The following is a 20165-nucleotide window of genomic DNA, read 5'->3' as shown; positions in this document are numbered from 1 at the left end:
AATTTTGGTTTATTTTTAAATTTATATAATTTAGAAGAAATCATACAAATATCAGGCAAAAAAGTACAAATTGATGGACTATATAATACAGAAATTCTTTTTGTAGTTAAGTAAAAAACTTTTAGGAAATCTATAAGTTCATATATATCACGCCAATCATTATCATCTAGTCTATATGTCATATAAGAATTATGAGCATTCCAAACCATTTGTAAGGGTATTCGATATTCATAAGCGACTACAAGCATTTCATATAATGTATTCCATTTAGTAGCCACTTTTTTCTAATTTTTCTAGGTGGAAGATTATTTTCAAAACACCGATTTTGAAAATCTTTACGCCGAGACTTAACTTGACATTTAAATATAAAATGACATGTATTTTCAACTTTCGTACATCCGTTATCATACATATTTACACCATCTCTAACCATCAAATTATATATATGTGCAGTACACCTAATATGATAATTATTACCATAGAAAGGAAAAAGTGTATTTTTTAAATATTGAACAGCAGAATTATTACTTGAAGCATTATCTAAGGTTATACTACTTAGTTCATCACATATTCCATTTTGTAAAATATCTAAAATAGTTTGAGCAATATAACTACCGGTTTTTTGCATTTGACAACATTTATAACCTAAAATTCTTTTTTGCATATACCAATTTTCATCAATCCAATGTGCAGTAACAGTCAAATAATCGTTACCATTTACACTACGACCCATATCAGAAGTAATAGCTATTTTACAAGTATTATAATAAAATAAACAACGAAGATATTGAAAATGTTGTGCATGATAATCAAATACAACCTTTTTTATTGTATTTCTAGCAAAACCTTTAAAATTTGGATTATCTACAATTTGAATATAATGTATAAAACCGGGATTTTCAGCAAAACTAAATGGCAAACCCATAAAACATATCATTTTAGCTAGTTCTTCCAGATCTTTTTCTCTACTATATGAAGGTAGTAAACTAGAGCCAGAAATATTAGACGGATTTAATTGTGTTTGTACCATTTTAGAGCCGCCTACTCCTACATTTTCAGGAAGGTGGGTACCTTTTTTTTAGCTATCGCTACCGCTTTAGCATGCAAAAATTCATTTTTACAACAAGACATTAAATGACTACTCAAATGTCCTGTCCCGCCAGATTTGCCCACAGTTTTATGATTTAATATATGTTTACATTATTACAAATAGCTTGTGTTTTATCTTCGTTTTGTGTCATAAATTGCCAACAACCGATTTTTTAACACGTTCTACCTTAGGCCTAGGATGTACTGGGGGAACTGGGGCAGGACAACGAAAGGGAGCGGGACTAGGAGTAGTAGTAGCCCTAGGTGGCTGAGTTTCATCATCATCATCATGAAAAGTAGGCGTATCAGTATAATTATCAATATCATCATCATTATCATTACCACTAGGCAAATCCTCATCAAAATTACCAAAGCGACGTTGTAAATGTTCATGATAAGGATCTAATCCTGAATTACTATCAATATTAAAAACTGTATCATCAAAATGTGTATAATCATCCGTATTTATTCTTAATATAGTAGATTTTTTAGTTTTTGATTTAGAAGAACTACCAGTTTTTGCATTATCGGAGGATATAAAGTTACAAATATTTCTTACACTCTCTAATGTACTTTTTCCCCTTTCCTTTTTGAACAATATTTTTGCCGAAATCCATATTAAAAAATTAAACGTGAGATTAAATATAATACGAAAAATGTTATGCATTTATGCAAATAATAAATCATAAATAAATAAATAAATATTTAAATATAAATAAAACGTAAAATAAAATTTAGAACGAATGTACTGAACATCTGCTTAAAAAAGTAAACGTTTATGACCGCCAAAAGCCGAACGTGGAAAGTTGAAAATTGAATTTTGAAGCTCCAAATCTAATTTCCAAAGACCAAGTAAGGCAACACTAGAATTTAAGATTTTATATATTATAGAATTAGAGATTAGAGATAGAGAGTAGAGATTTGATAGAGTAGAAGATGAATAGATGATATTGTGATTTAAAAGAATGAAATTTAGGGGTATTTATAAGTAAAAAAATGGGTTAAAATGTAATTTTTAAAACTTTAGGGCATTAAAAAAGTTAGGGGTGGGGTAGGGGCCCTATTGGATGAACTTCTCTTCAACTAGCCATTGGGGGGGCCCACTAGCCATTACCCAACGGCTAGTAACAGCTGTATTATATAAAAAAAAATTTAACCGGACCGGACCGGTAATTACCGGAACCGGTAAATTCCGGAATTTACCTAATTCCGTTCAGGTTCCTGTTCCGAAACCAGAAATTTCCGGTCCTAACCGGCACTAACTGGTACCAAACCGATACCGAACCGGACCGGGACGGACCAGCCTGGAAACCGGTAGGTACCGGTTCCGCTGCCACACATATCCATAGCTACCTCATGTAGAAGATCCATAATGTACTTCTCTTGAGAGAGTATAAGATCAGCAGAAGAAAGAATTCACCTCAATACCAAGAAAGTAATGAAGAGGTCATATGTCCTTCAGTGAAAAACGTGGAGAAAGATGCTAAAAGATAAAATGAACACCTCATTGGTGATTACCATTCAGTAATATATCATCCACATAAACTAAAATATACACAGTGAGCCCAGCTTTATGAATGAAGAAGAGTGAGGAATCAGAATTCGACTTAACAAAACTTAACGTAAGGAGATATTATTTTAATTTGGTGTACCAAGCACGATGAGCCTGTTTGAGGCCATAAATTGCCTTCTGAAGACGACATACATGGGTAGGATTTCTAGAGTTTTAAAATCTCGGTGGGTGTCACATGTAAACTTCTTCAGTAAGACGAATCTGCAAGAAGGCATTGTTAACATCCAGTTGATGGACATGACAATCAAGTTGAGTGGCGATAGTTACGACGAGACAGACAATAGTAGGCTTGACTATTGGACTTAAAGTGGAATGATAACCAAGTCCAACGCTGTGTAAATCCCTTGGTGACCAAATGAGCGTTGTACCTATCAATAGAACCATCAAGTTTAAGTTTAACTTGGAATAACCACTTACAATCCACCACGTTTTTGGAAGAGTCACATAGAACCAAATCACAAGAATGGTTGCGAACAAGAGCATCAAGTTAGACTTGCATTGTTGAATTCCATTGGAGAATTAGCTTGGCTTGCTTATAAGTTATGGGAGTTTTAGAGCTAATGTAGAGGTTGTGATAAACTGACGAGGTTTAAGGCTATGAGTTTGTGATCTAGTAGTCATTGGGTGTACTTTGATGGCTGGCTGGTTGAGACAGGAGAATTATTACCTGATTATGTAGAGACACCATCTGGAGCGGAGGATATAGGTTGCAGGTGTTGAGTAACCGTGGGCAACATAGTTAGTGGCGGGAGGAATTGATAAAAGGAATGCAAAAGTGAATTAGATTCCTCTTTGGATTGTTGTTCAACGGAAATGTTATCCCAAGAAACGTTAACTTTATTACAGAATCTGGAAAAAAATATTTTGAAAAGGATCTTCCAAAAATATTACATCCCTAGATAAATATAATTTTGAATTAACTCGAGATCACACCCTAGAAGGTATGGCACTCTCGGAGTGCAACCCATATACTTGACCTCTCAAAGGTCTTGTACAAAATCTTCAGTATCGTTCATCGCATATAAATATATGAAAAGTAGAGCGGAATTACGACTTTTCATAAACATTCTATAAGTCTTTAAAAACTCTTTCATGTAAAACTCATAGGAAATATTAAGTCTCATCTCATCAAATCTTAGGCACAAGAAATTCTTCGGGACACGGCCCATACACAATACTAATATAGTACTACTAAGTCTATTACAATACTTTGATAATAAAATATAGAAGAAATCTATGCCCTCAAGTCAAATGAGGACATACTTCAACTTTCTTGAACGATCTTCTAATCCAAGATTAGCTCTCCAAAAGCACCTTCGCCTATGAATCACTATAGATATAGATAAAAGCATGGAATTAGTACAACCACATGTACTAAGTATGACATAATGCATAACATCCTGAAAACGAACATTTATTGGAAATAGGCTTCTTTTCCATTACAAAATTATATAACAATCATAAAAATAATATTTGACACCTTAGAAACACATAAGAACATTTAAGCAATTTAATACATTTTTAAAGAACACATTACACTGAACTACTTCACTGCTAAAATGAAGTTCCTTAACTTCACTTTAGACACCTTCTAGCATGTAATCCCCTCACTAAAAGTTATCCTAAGACTCACTTAAGTACGACAAAGAGAGACTGCACATACAACCTCTATAGGCACACCTGAATGATTCTTAAGACCACCTATAATGAGTTACACACTTACGATACATCATACACATGAACATGACCAAAAGTGACTTTAAGTCTCACTTAAGTGAGTTGGGAAGCGACCGCCCATACCATTCCTTCACACACACTTAAAAGATCCTCTAGATACCTAAGATAGAATCAATTTCACCTAATACATCAACATATAGATGATATGACATTCTCCATCCAAAGGCTATCAAAAGACTTAGGTAAATCGAGAAGATAACTTCCATGATTAATCTCTTCAAGATTACCTATATAATCCTTAAGACTACCTAAGTCTAAGACCATGTACAAATTATCAACCCTCTTCCCTAACTAGAGTCATTCTTAAGACTTATCTAGGTAATACACGAAGTGACCATTCCTACGTCCCTTAACACCTTAACTAAACAACCCTTAACTACTCTATATAAGTATTTATTCATTTAACATGTTTTGTTAATTTAATCCATTACATTAATTAGTTCATTTAAGACTCATTCGTCACATCAAGACATTCAATTAATGGTCTTGGAGAAGAGATAAGGACTATAATGAACACCTTCAAAGCCTATTATGCAATGGATAGAGAGCGTCCCACACCACCACCTAAATTTCATAGAACTTCTCTAATGCTAGTAGGTATCACATATGATGAGAATATGCAATAAACGACATAGACCATGATAGCTAAGAATGAAATACGGAGTTCTAACCTACTCCGATGAGGGTGTTCTACTTGCCAAGGGTAGAACTAGGACACATCCCATGTAGGCACATGGTTAAGGAGTATGAAGGGCTTATATGCACTCTAGTCTCATTCTCTATTAGAGTTACATTGTACTCTAGTCTCTTTTTCAAGTAGAGCTACTTCATATAGCATAATCACTCGGTGCTAACCTTCGTTCTCATAGACTACTTGACATTAAAGGTTCATACAATGGGGTTTCATATCTAGTTCATAAGACAATCATATTTACCCTTCCAAAGATGTCCACTAGGGCTACCTTACAATGGTGACATAGATAGCTCATCATGACTTCCCTAGGGATGATATGATATCGTTCTAGCTAATCAACCCTAAGTCCATCATCATTTACATGAAGGATACTACTACCGCTCTAGACTTCAAAGTTCATAACATAACCTTACCACTAGGTTTAAGGTTCAGTACACATGACCTTCTTAGCATCATTTAAGCTCTCACATGTCATTCATTCATACATGACAAGGGTGCACTAATCCTACTTAGTCAATACAACTCGTATATACATATCATTCATACATAGATAAAGTAAGGGACACAAGTCTATCGAAACAAGACACAATATTCTTTACTCACTTTCATATAGCATATCATTCTTTGAATCACTTTGGAGTGACCCTTATAATCTTTATGTCATCCTATACATTACTATTACATCATCGATATAGCCATATAACTCATATAGTCAAGAAGGAACAATCATGTATCAACTCTAAGACCACACACATAAGCACATAGTTATAGTGTAGCATGATCTCCTAATATACATATAAGTAAAACACATACTTTTACTTAATCACGTGTAGATATATATGGTCATTCTTCACATAAATCAACTACACAAATCATCATAACACTTCAAGTCGTGTCGACAAGGTCATGATCATCATATTACATAAAGTAACACCGATAAGGCCACATCAATTGCAAGTAAAGCACATAGCACCGCCACCATAAGTGGATATACCAATCACAATATAATTAAAGTCTAATTAACATAACATAAAGAGAATTAGGGCAGCGTACCACCAATCCACTCTCACCACTTAAATCCATAGCTAAATCAGCCAATTCAATATCATAAGGCCCTTACTCATTGCCATAACCAATAATTCAATACATAAACTATGATATTCAATGAAAGTAGGTCAATTCAGTATTATATTAATCAATCTAAGGCAACCTAGATATCAATTCAATGCATTCATTCCATCAATCAATAGCCCATAGAAAACTACACTAGAATTCATAAGTATTAAGTCCAAATCACCTAACCCATAAAGTAGTCAAAAACAAGGGTTAATAAATTACATGAGTTAATAGGTTAATTGAGTTAAAATAATCTAACTAACAACAATTCAATCAATATTCAATGCTTTAAAACCTTTAATACCCATTAATATATCATGAAATTGGACAATTCATCTTTGAAAACATTAGAAAATTCTTTGGAAGGTGGGCTCCTTGATGAATAGATTTTCAAGGATCAAAAATCATACCTAAATAAAGATAATACTCCAATGTGATGAAGAATCACCACTCAAACCTCCAATCCAAGCCCATCCTTTAGTGTTGGCTCCAATGGAGTTCTAAGGAATTTCTAAGGGATTTTGGATTTTGATTTTGAAGAATGAATTCTTCTAACTGTTAAAGGCTTATAAACATGTTTAAATACCCTCAATTAACCTCCCTTTCTCTTATTTGGACGTGGGTGAATTTACCAATTCACCCCTTGACTTAACAGTGACTTGCGTAGGAGACAGCCTCACAGACGGATGGCCACCATCGGAGCGTCCCTCAACCAATGGACCGTTATGTTGGTCCATGGTTTGGCAATGAGTTTGGTCCTTGGCTTTTCCTTATACCACGCCTGAGTACTGACCCAATAAACCCATCGACGGGGCGTCGAGTGGCCCACGAGCTGTATACTGCCTCCGTCATTTGGGGCTATCTTTGACTGACTCAAGGAAAGGGTCCTTTGTCAAGGACCCTTGGTTGGTCCTTGGGGACTTTAACCTGGACGTTTCCAACCCGAATATGTTTGTATACGATTTTATGACCTCTCACAGGAATTTCATTCAAAACAAACACGTAAAACTCGACGAAACATGCCAAGACACACAAGGTCGTTTCAAGGCAAACCTTTCGAACGTCATGAACGTTCTTGGACGTTTGACCTCCAAACTTCATGAAACTTGAAATACTAACTATAAACACTATAATAACTCTTATAAGGACCTCATTAACTCATAAAACACACATATAAGTATATAACCATACATAAGGCACATAAGTGACTTAGTCGTCGAACGTCTTAATCGTCTCTTGACGTTTCACTTATAAATCACCTAAAATTCTAGAAATTGCATCAATAGTACATTATAGACCATTTTATTTCCTTAGACCCTCATGACCACCATGTTAGTCTATAGCTCTACCTATGTCATTTTCGAGGTATTACAATCTCTCCCACTTGGACAACATTCGTTCTCAAATGAGACTTGTCACTCTCCGAACACTTCCAATAATGGAGATTCAACTAGAAACTCATGACAACATCAAATAACACATTATACAAAACAAAATCTAGAAAAACATCAATTTCACATAATCAAGAGCATCATGACACAACAAGAAACTAGAATAAATTTTATAACTCATTACGCCATAAAACTCACATCCTTCATTCGAAATAGCAAAAACTTGTTTTATATTCACTATCTTGATCATATATATCATTTATAACAAAACTGCAAAAAATTTAGACCAAAGAAGAAATTAGTCAATATCTCAATTTTTTTTTGCAATGAGAAGATTTTCCTGGCAGCTTTACAGTGAACCTGCTTTCAAATTTCAGAAATGCAACTTTTAGGCAATTCAGTGTAGGAACAGATTAATATGCAAGGTAAAATCACATAAACACATTTTACAACATAATCATAAATTCATATAGTGCACAATGCAAGGAATCAATGAAATTCAATTTCAAAAAGACCCCTAAACACAATGCACATGCAACATACTTCCATGACTTTCTACTCTCACACTTGAGTTGAATTGAAGAGAGGAGACAATCTATCAGAACTCCTTTACTCAACATACTCCCCGGATTAGAAGGAAATCATAACAATAAAGAGAAATAGAAGGACTTACCATCATTCATCATCATTCTCATAGCTTTTTTTCCTCTAGTCTGGAGTGCATAGAAACGCCTGTTATTTGGAGCATCATCCTTTGGAAGATTAGGAGAAACTTGTTTACCCTATATTCCTCTAGCCACAATGGTAGGACAATATATCACCTTATTATCATCCTTCCCACAACCAAATCAACCACTAATACTGGCTAGAAACTTCCGATAGTCCTTTTTTCCACAAGAAGCACATGTAGACTTTTCATTTCAAGAACCACCTCCTCTATTAAACACCTTAGGAATCCTAGGTTCTTCTTGAGTTGGAGACCTCTTTTTTAACCTAGGTTTATCTTGATCACTTGAACCACACCTTTTCAAGTTTCTAGCAATCCTACCAAGTTTAGACTCCTCAATTGATTGAGCATACAACATGAATCTAGCTAGGGCCATATCATCATGTAGCATGGTCGTACGAAATTCTTCCCTCAGTAGATCGGCGACACCCGTAAAAAAACTACTCATCTCATCCCTAGGGTTAGACACAAGGGATGGAGCATATTAAGACAGCATAGAGAACCTCAACACTCGTATTTCCTTGCTTGAGGTTGATAAACTCCTCTACCTTAACCTCCATCCTCCCACGGGGAAAGTACTTTCCAAGATAAGCTTCCTTAAATTCTTCCCACTCATTAGGACCTGACTCTACCGGCCTATTGTATTTCCATTGTGTTCACCACATTTGAGCAACATCTTTCAATTGATACGAAGCCAATTCCACTTTCTCCCAAGAAGTCACCCCCGTAGAATGCACTATCTTATACACCTCATTTAGAAACTCTTGGGGATCTTCTCGCACTTTAGAGACAAAAAAGATAGGAGGATTAATCCTCACAAAGTCTCTCAATCTAGATAGAATTGTTCTCTCCCCAACATTCACTCTAGGGGAAAGACCCACATTCACATGGGTAGTCAATGCTCGGGATAGAGTAAGAAAAACCTCTCTAATTTCACCATTGATCATTTCCGGGGGAACCACCGGAACCTCATTACCTTGACCTCCAATAGAGACTTTATCACCTTGAGCAACTTGAGCAACTTGTTTAACTTGAGGAGGAATCTCCTCATTCAGATCATTCTCCTCAATCCTCCTTGCTGGTGTCCTCCGCGTATTCATCTTCCTAAAAGCACAATGAAAACCATAAGAAAATAGTACTCATAGATTTTACTCTACGGAACGACATATGAGTAGTAATCAAGGGAAACTCTATCATCCTGTAGACTCTAGCCCAGAGATGTGTTTCAACTCACACCAATGGTCAATACTCTAATAGACGTGACTTGATGAGATTTTATCATTCCTAAGACCACTTTCTTAACCTATACTCTTATTCCAAGCTTGTTACATCCTGAGACCACACCCTAGAAATTATGGCACTCTCGGAGTGCAACCATCGTACTTGACCTCTCGGAGGTCTTGTACAAACCCTTTCGTATCGTTCGTCGCATTTAAACATATCAAGAGTAGTGCGGAATTAAAACTTTTCATAAACATTCTTTAAGTCTTTAAAACTCTTTCATGTAAAACTCATAGGAAATACTAAGTCTCATTTCATCAAATCTTAGAAACAAGAAATACTTTGCGACACGGCCCATATACAATATGAATAAGTACAATTAAGTCTATTACAATACTTCAATAAAGAAATGAAATACATTTATGCCCTCGAGTCAAATGAGGACATACTTCAACTTGCTTGAACAATCTTCTAATCCAACCTTATCTATCCAAAAGCACCTTCACCTATGAATCTTTAATGAGATAGATAAAAGCATGGAATTAGTACAACCACATGTAATATCTATGGCATAATGCATAAAATCATGAAAATGGACATTTATTGGAAATATGCATCTTTTCCATTATAACATCATATCATAATCTTAAGAATAACATTTAACACCTTATAAACACGTAAGGGAACATTTAAACAATTTATTACATTTTTAAAGAACACATTACAGTGAAATACTTCACTATTCAGTGAACTTCTTCATTGTTATAGTGAAGTTCCTTAGCTTCACTTTACACACTTTTAGCATGTAATCCCCTCAATAAAATCTATCCTAAGACTCACTTAAGAAAGACAAAGAGAGACCGCCAATACGACCTCTTTAGGCACACCTAAATGATCCTTAGGACCACCTATAATAAAATACACACTTACAATGCATCATACACATGAACATGAGACACTCCTACCGAAGGTGATTTTAAGTGTCACTTGAATGAGTTGTGAAGCGATCATTAATACAATCCCTTGACACACACTTAAAATATCCTCTAGACTACCTAACATAGAATCATTCGCAGCTAATACATCAACATATATATGATATGACGTTCTCCTTACAAACGCTATCAAAAGACTTACTTGAGTAAATCTAGAAGATAACTTGCATGATTAAACTCTTCAAGATTATCAATACAATCCTTAAGACTACATAAGTATTCGAAAATTTCCACATAATAAACCATCTTCCATAACTACAGTCATTCTTAACACTTATCTAGGTAAGTTACGAAGTGACCATTCCTATGCCCCCTTCACACCTTAACTAGACAACCCTTAACTACTCTACATAATTACTTATTAATTTCACATGCTTTCTAAACTTAAGTCATTACATTCATTAGTTCATTTAAGAGTCATTCATTACATAAGGACATTCATTTAATGTTCCTGGGGACTCTAACTAGCACCTTTAAAGCCTATTGTGCAATATCTAAATATCGTCCCATACCACCACCTAGACTGCATAAAACTTCTCTAATGCTAGTACGTATCCCATATGATGAGTATAAGCAATAACCGACATAGACTATGATAGCCAAACATGGAATTTGGAGTTCTAACCTACTCCGATGAGGGTGTTCTAAATTGTACTCTAATCTCCATTTCAAGTTGATCTACTTCCTATAACATAAAACTCGGTGCTAACCTTCGTTCTCATAGAGTAATTAACATTAAAGGTTCATACAAAGGGGTCCCATATCTAATTCATAACACAATCACATTTACCCTTCCAAAGATGTCCACTAGCGCTACCTTATAATGGCGACATAGATAGCTCATCATGACTTCCCTATGGATGATATGATGTATTTTTAGATAATCAACCCTCAGTACATCATCCTTTACATGAATGATACTACTATGTCTCTAGATTTCAATGTTCAGAACATAACCGTACCACTAGGTTTAAGGTTAAACGTACATGACCTTATTAGCATCATTTAAGGTCTCACATATGATTCATTCATACATGACAATGGTGCACTAAGTCTACCTAGTCAATACATCTCGTATTTACATATCATTCATATATATATCAAGTAAGGGACACAAGTCTATCAAAATAAGACACAACGTTCTTTACTCTCTTTAATATACCATATCATTCATTGAATAACTTAGGAATGACCCTTATAATCTTTATGTCATCCTATACATTACTATAACACATCAATATAGCCATCATAACTCATATAGTCAAGATGGAACAATCATGCAACAACTCTAAGACTACACACATAAGCACATAGTCGTAGTCTAACATGATCTCCTAATATACATAGAAGGAACACATATTTTCACTTAATCACATGTATATAGATATGGTTATACTTCACATAAATCAACTACACACATCATCCTAAGACTTCAAGTAGTTACGAAAAGGCCATGATCATCATATATCATAATGTAATGCCAACAAGGCCACATCAACTACAAGTAAAACCATAGACACCCCCCACAAATCATTGTAAAGTAAATTTAATAGATTGGCACTGTTCAAAGTCCATTTAGAAAAAGGCATGTGGCTTTTATTATAATAACATTAATGACAATCAGTACTATTTTTTGAACCAACTACTGAAATAGAAAAATCATGCGAAAACTTATTTAAAACTTGACGATTAGGTGGCCTAATCGTTGATGCAACCGATTGTAAGGAACAATGACATTGCATTATGGCAGACCATCAATATCCCCTGGTGGCCACTCATACAAACCATTTTTACTCCATCTGCGAGAGAAGAATTCCCTCATAGTCAGATCCTTCACAAGGTAACAAAAAGGAAAAAATTCCATAGATAAATTATTATCTTTACAAAACTTGGAGACAGATATTAGACTATTTATAATAGTTGAGCGCAAAGGACATGTTGAACCTTGAATTGGTGATTTAATTTATTAAAGTTCACATTACCAATATGAGAGATTGGAATGGTATTACCATTATGGATGATGACTTCCTCCAAGACGTGGTAGTTTTGCGTAGTAGTTAGACTTGGTGTGTCTAACGCGATATGGTGGGTGGCACCACTATCAATAATTCGTGGAACTGACTGGTTCTGGAGGTGTATAGCATAATTAGCACGCACTTGAAGATGATTGTGAGAGTGTGTTTGGCAAACACGAGTTGTATGAACTCTTCCATCACTGAGTTGGCAGTAGAGGTTATTATTGGAAGATTGTTGTTTTAGGTTGTTGCACCGAGGTTCTTGATTCTTACGCCAAGATTGATTATGATTTCACTAATATTGTGCATTGGATCATAGATTATTGTTCTTGTTATTGTTGGAGCTCTGACGGGTAGGATCGGAAGTAGTCCCTTGAGTAAAGTTGGCAAAACTGAGAACATTGGTTATATTTTTGGCTTCCTCATGCGGAAGGAAAAGATCCTGGTCCAAGAGCTTTTCTTATAGTTCTTCATAGTGGATTGCCAAATCTCAAGCTCGGATAACGGTTGAGATTTCTCAAAATTCAAACCCAAGACCAGAGAAAATCTTGACTACCAATTCTTCATTAGATACAGGGGAGCCAGCAGCGTCAAGTCCATGACAAAGAGATCAAACTTGATGAAGATAGTCTGCAGCAAGACGAGAGTCTTTGGAGAGATGGGCTAGAAGGTATAATAGACTAACGATACGAGTTTGAGATTTATTTGCATAAGTAGTATGCAAGGCATCCCATGTGACTTTGGAATTTGGAGCAGAAGCGACTGTACTGCCAATGGTCACATCCGCTATTTCCAAGATGGCATTTCGTATAAGCTGATATTGTTGAAAGCAGGAAACATAAGCAGGATTGGATACTTCGAGGTTGCTTTCATAGAGAGTTTCATCAAGAGACCAAAGGGGTTGTGTCCACGCATAAGCATGGACAATTGAGCCTTCCCCAACAAAAATTTATGGGTATCAGCAAGTTTGATGGGGAGTTGAGTAACCTGATTGAACTGGACAACAAATTTTGAAACGGAGATGCTGTCGGCATTGATGAAACTTGTATTTGAGACCATTTTTCGGCTGGAGGCGTGTGGGCTGGGAGGGAAAAAAGGATCAAGCTTGTTAAAGCAAAAGAGATCTGAATACATAAAGAGAAAGAGAAGAAATGGACATAGATGAAATTTTCTTTGTTGGTTATTGTATTGGCTTATTATCTTACATTCAAGGCTTATAATAAAATAACAACTTAGAGAAACCAACATAATTACAATTATAAAGATAAAAAGGCTCAGAAGCAAAATAAAAAGAGTCCTGATAGTGAGAAGATTCCTATGGGTAACAACAGTCTTAGATGCTAGCCGTTATTAGTAATTAAATGAACCAAAGTAAAAACAAAATGCATTTTATTTGCGTAGTTCAAGGGAGTTTATCTCCCTTTTTCCTTAAAATATAATATTTTGATGACTTGAGCTAATTCTTAAAAGGTCACTCAATCTATCTATTGGTATCAATAAAATCACTTGGCTAGATTTGACATTAGAACAAGTGTGGCAAAAAAATAAGAAATGCTACTACTTCTACCTTCCCCTTCTTATTCTAATTCTTATTGATTCATCATCATAGAGCAGTTTCATTGACTTACATAAGAACGGTGCTAATGATTCAATAATTGATGATAATAACATGATAATATGGAGAATAGAAGCAATCATTAATCCAAAGCTGATAGAACTTACATAATTTCAACCCAACATCAAAATATCCAGATGTTGACTGAAGCCAACTCTTCAAACAGTTAGCCACTCAAATGGAAAACACTACTCAAAACTCCCCCTACCACCTCAAAGAAAATGTTACCTAACTTTGCACCATATAAAAGAAATACAGAAGCTATGAAAAGGGGCAAAAGAATCACAGCACACTAAAATAAGGGTCGTTATAGTTTATGAATTTTGAAATAAACCTTTATAGAAGGTAATTAACAAAAGCGAAATAATGAAGTAATTGACAAAGTTTATATAATGTCTTAAATTTAAAATTACAAATGATTTGATACTATTCAACATTCATACAAATGATTAAAATGCAATCTTGAAGATAAGTTGAAGAAGTTTCAACACCCATTTATTTTTTTGTCGTTATTGTTCTCTCCTGTTTTTCTCAAAACTAACATTATCTTTATTTGTTTTGATACTTGAGTGTTCTTTTACCGAATGATATATATTTAGATCTCTTATAGTCGAAAGATTTCAATCAAATGAAGGTTCAACTTGTGAGAGCCTATAGTACACTTTGGAATGCAAGCAAACATGACGAGATATTAAATTAAGTATACCAATTTGTTTTTTTTCAGATATAAAATAAGCAAAAGTGAAAAGAAGAAAACTATAGTTGAACGACACAAGAAACTTGTTTAAAATATTTGATGTTCTAAAGTAAGAGAAACATAATGTTTATATGATGTCCTATAGTGGTTCTCAATATTCCATACGATAATTTCCATCATTTTCCTATCTTGTAAAAATTTTTGAGTCATAATTGACAATATTGTCATTTAAATATGATCAGAATTATTCGAAAGAAAATGTTCACATGTAACTTGGTTGAGATTACGCGATACATGTGAAAATAATCTTTCGAATAATGAAATTATATTTTAAAGGAAAATATTGTCAATTCTGGTTCAAAACTTTGACAAGATATGAAAATGATGGAAATTATAGTATCATGCAAGGAATAGTGGGAAGCATAAAATTTTGTTCATCAATGACCTGTATAAGGTAATTTGTAGAAACCTTATGCATATCCTACTTTATAATATCATATAGTTTCTACAGGTTTCTATTATTGTTCAATAATAGTTTGGTTCTTGTTTACTTCTGGTTACTATGAATTTTACAAACAAAAAAATTTGTTTAATTTTATTTTGATTATCTCTTCATGTTTTTCCTATCTACAGTGTATTAAAAAGCTCTCACTAGTTGAAGCTTAATTAAATTGGAATCTATCAACTAATTAAGGAAGATCCGAATATGAATCTTTCGGTAAAAAATGATTCAAGTATCAAAACAAACAAAAAGAATGTTGGTCATAATAGAAAAGGAAGATAAAATAATAAATAAACAAATAAATGGATGTTGCCACTCTTCCACTTAGCTTGAAGATTTCATTTTAATCATTTCTCTTTATGTTGAATTGTATCACTTCGCTGACAATTTTAAAGTTTAGTCACTTCATAAACTCTTGTCAATTACTTATTTGGATCATCTTTATTTACTACCATTTATAAAGGTTTATTTCAAAATTTATCAGTAAGAACATTATGATATACCCAAGTGTGTTTCCTTTCCTTCTCAATGTTAAATATACTTAACCTTTATAACCTTTATCAATTCACGTGTTATATTTAACTCTAAAAGTTCAAAAATCTTCAGTATTTCCTTTTGACATTTACGTCATTTTGTGTTGGTCATTAAATTGTTCTTACATTTCTTCAAAAGACTTTTTCTATAACCCAAGAGCTTCTCGATTATCCAATAGTCTTAATTTTTAAAAATTCAACTTGTAAAATTTTCCTTCTAGGTACAACATACAACAAAATAAAAATTATTTGCAAAAAAGATATAAAATAAATATAGTAAAATTACTAATATTTGTTTCAGTTTGCTTGAGATTATCTACATCTTCGTAAACAGTGATACGTTACTTTGATTATTCACTTCATAGTCATTCTTGAAGACAAACTAAAACAAGAACCAATGTCGAAATAATGAAATCCTAAATAAATCAAGAAGACGTCCTCCCGTACTAAATACAGACTCGAATGCGACGCTTGAAAATGGAACAACTAATATATCACAAGTAATTTAAGCTTGAATTAGAAATCTAACGTTTTGCATTTTTCATCAATGTGTGGATGTTAAATTCTTTAGTGTTTATCTAGTTCTATTCCAACTTTATATTGCTTTATCTCTTTCATGAGTTTATCTAAAAGTCTTTCACCTTGGGTACTTACATGACTACCAATAATTAATTATGATTTTCAACGGATTGATTCATTCTCGATGTCCAATGGAAGCATCATTATCAATAACTCATAAGTTGTTGTATATTTTTTAAGGTACATATCTTTAAAATTTTATTATTACAACACAAAATCACTATACAGTCATATGATGAACTCCAAGTAGACTCAACAAACTGTCGCCCAACTTTGAATTCTCAAGAAAATAAAATAAGCAAGAGAAAAGCCAATACAAACAAGAAAAATGAGCCAAGATTAAAATTATTTTGGTTTGTTCATCTCTTTGCTATCATCCATTATGCAGAAATTGAAGAGTGAGAAAATATGTGTTTAATAAAATGAAAAAAAAACTATTGAGAAAGATTAGGACCATATTTTCTAGAGGAGGATTGTTGTACATCAGAAGTTTAATATTTTTTAAAATCTAACCTTGTAAAAGTCACCTTTTAGGTATAATTGTACAGCACGTCAACTACGTTAAGATCTTTTCCGGTGCTAGCTGAATCTGTAGAGAACAACAATATATAACAAATATAAATTATTTGTAACAACAATACACAATAATTATAATAAAAGCATATACACTCATCTTAATTGTACTGCAAATCAACTACATTGGGATCTTTTTCCCTGCTAGCTAGATTTGAAGAGAACAACATACAACAAATATAAATCATTTGTAACAACAATACACAATAATTATAACAAAAGTACTAATTCTCTAGGAAGAACCGCGGCTATGGAATCTGCTGCTCTGGCCGCTGTTCTGTTACCCAGTCTTGGTGGTGTAGTTATAGGAGGTGTCGTAGCTTGCCACTTTTCTAAGAAGAAAGAAATCCAGCTAAGGCTATTTCGGGGGAAATGCTATACTAAAAAGGTAGCCCTTTTCAATTGGTTCAAGATTATTCAGATCTTCTTAAACACCAACTTAAATAGAGTTAACTACTAAATGTAAAAGAAAAATTTATTTGAAAGATGAACTACCTAAAAACAATAACAATGTATGATAACCAAGTAAATTTATTATCTAATACTTAAAGGTAAAAATAGAAATTACGAATTAATGCAAAAATAGTTCTTAACAATAATCTCTAAAAGTAAATTTATTATATAATACTTAAAGTCAAATAGATAACTAAAGAATTAATGGAAAATAGTTCTTTACAACTATCACTAACAATGAACATTAATAATCAAACAAAGTATGTTAACAAAGATGGGGAAAAAACATGAACTGCCATAAAAAATAACCAAAACTAACCATAATAATAAATCATTATTCAATGAACAAAAAGGTTGCTTGGAAAAATTCACCATCACTGGAAAACAACCAAAAGTACAACAACCATCTAAACTAAAATTATCAACACAAAAAAAGAATATGACTTGTTGAGTTTTAACTTTTCTCTCAAGATCTAAATAGTAGACTAAAGCTATACTAAAATGACAACAACCTCACTAAAATTAAAAAACACTGCCAGAGATGTTGGCAAAAGAGATGAGCGACTACTCTAAGATGTTAACACAGAGAAACTCATCTTTTCTATTGCTTTTCGAAAGCAAAGATACAATTCTTCAAATAGAACTTGGAAACAAAAAAATTGAGAGAAGAAAAAGGAGCACTGGTTTAGCACTAACCCATTACCTGCTAACTGACTAAAATCAACAATTTAGAACTCTTAGAGAAACATAAAAGCCTCCTAAAAGTACTTCAACTAATAGCACTAAACTTTTGAATCATTCAACTAATAATAGACATTCTTAGAAATAAAAATTAAAATAAACACATGTAAGATCATAATAGACTTCAAAACAGATGACACAATAGTAGCAAATCTTAACTGAAATGGAGGGTTGTTGAAGACCTGATTCATTGTTGTTAGTTGGTGTTGACAAAAAAAACCTAAAAATGGAAAAATACATAAAAGGGGGAGTGGGTAATAAAGTTGTTTGTTGGTTGCAGAAGCTTGAGCTTAAGCAAACTGGTCGCAGTTTTGAGCACCAGAGAAGTGTAGCAGTGATGTTTTCCTGGTGAGAAGTAGTGGTTTGTTTTTTATTCACTGAAGTGGTAAAGAGGACGAAATAGGGTTTTGCTGGTGAGATCAGGGGTTCATTTGTCGTCCACTAGAGTGGAAAAAAGGACAGAGTGGGGGTTTTGGTTATAAGATCTAGGTTTGTTTGTGTTCACTAGAGTGGTGAAGAGAATGGAGAGGGGTTTTTGTTGTGAGATCTGTGATTTCGTTGTGTTCACACGAGTAGAGAAGAGGACGGGATGGGGTTTTGGTGGTCAGATCTGGTTGTTCATTTGTCGTTTGTTGGAGTGGCAAAGAGGATGGAGTGGGGTTTTACTTTCATGTTGTGTGGTTGTAGGCAGAGCTACTGTTTGTTGTGGTTTCGTTCTTTGATTAATCGGAGGGTGGATCTCCTCAAAGATAGCAACGTGAGAAGGGAGAAGGGAGGATGGGGTAGTAATTTTTGGTCTGATAGGAGCTTTAAGCTCATTTAGTTATCGTGTTTCGCTGAAACTTGGATCTCACCTATGAGTTCTTCTATCGGTGAGAGGTTGTTGTGACAGAGAAAGCTAGAGGTGGTAGGTGGGGGAAGCTTTCTAGTGGTTTGGTGGTGTCGTGTTCATTGTCTTTTTCAACAGTAAGGAGAGGAGATGAGTGGTAGTTTGAGTTGGAGTGAAAAACTTTTTTCAGGACTCTCCCTTTTAGAAATCTCCCCCCCCCCCCCCCCCAAACCCAAAAAAGAGAACACCTTAAAAAAATCACCACTTATATACTTCATGATTAAGTAGGATTATAAAAGCAGTTAAAATTATTGACTATCAAAATTGTGCTGAAAACAATATGATAATTAAATACGTATATAATTCATTAGTTGTATTTTAATGAATTAATAGATTGTGCTCAAATAAGTATGATTCATCGCATATAAAAATTAATTTAATCAAAATGGTGGTTTGGAAATATAAACAATATTTCACATTCTACGCGCTGTGAAAAAAATAGTAATAACTAAAATCAATCCAAATTCAAAATAAACTAATAAAAATGATAACACTTTAAAAAAAATAAGGAATATTATCAATAATTGTATAAAGTTGGAGAAAATATATTTTCAACTATTTAAAAAATAAAAATTTGAAGCATGCTTTAAAAAGGTCAATCCAAAATTCTGTGTCAATAACAATCAATTAATTCAGAAATGAACGGTCACACAAATTTTGATAAAATGAAAATTTGATGTCACATAAACTAATCGAGATATTTTCAGTGTAAGGAGAAAACCTACTTAAAGAAATTTGATAATTCTTTACACGTGCACCTGATCGTTGCTCAGTAGTTCACCTGCAATGATTTCTAACTTTAACAAAACAATTCTCAAAGTCATGTCTCAGGATAATTTCGCGAAAAGCATTATTTGAAAATATTTTCTAAAATTCAATAGCTCTACTTAACATTAGGTAGAGAATAAATATTTTTGCAATTGAGTTGTTCATCATCACAACTTTCTTGAAAACTTTAATAACTACCATATTGCACGACATGTCTAACACATTAAATAAAATATTAATTTTCTTTTAAATTATCC

The 20165-nt window shown here is 33.7% G+C and overlaps 1 long non-coding RNA gene across 1 annotated transcript; it reads right to left on the bottom strand.

The window, feature by feature from the left end:
• Positions 1 to 3789: 3789 nt before the first annotated feature.
• LOC138348528 (uncharacterized) lies at positions 3790 to 19281 on the bottom strand. The gene is made up of 5 exons (XR_011221181.1): positions 18411 to 19281; positions 16998 to 17073; positions 9998 to 10062; positions 8274 to 9431; positions 3790 to 3992 (listed from the first exon to the last, which is right to left on the bottom strand). It is a non-coding gene; the product is annotated as an uncharacterized lncRNA (long non-coding RNA).
• Positions 19282 to 20165: the final 884 nt, after the last annotated feature.

Source organism: Solanum lycopersicum, chromosome 5 (genome assembly GCF_036512215.1).
Source record: "Solanum lycopersicum chromosome 5, SLM_r2.1".
Lineage (NCBI taxonomy): Eukaryota > Viridiplantae > Streptophyta > Magnoliopsida > Solanales > Solanaceae > Solanum > Solanum lycopersicum.
The sequence above is the reverse complement of the archived record's forward strand: the minus strand, read 5'-3'. Positions and strand labels throughout refer to the sequence as shown.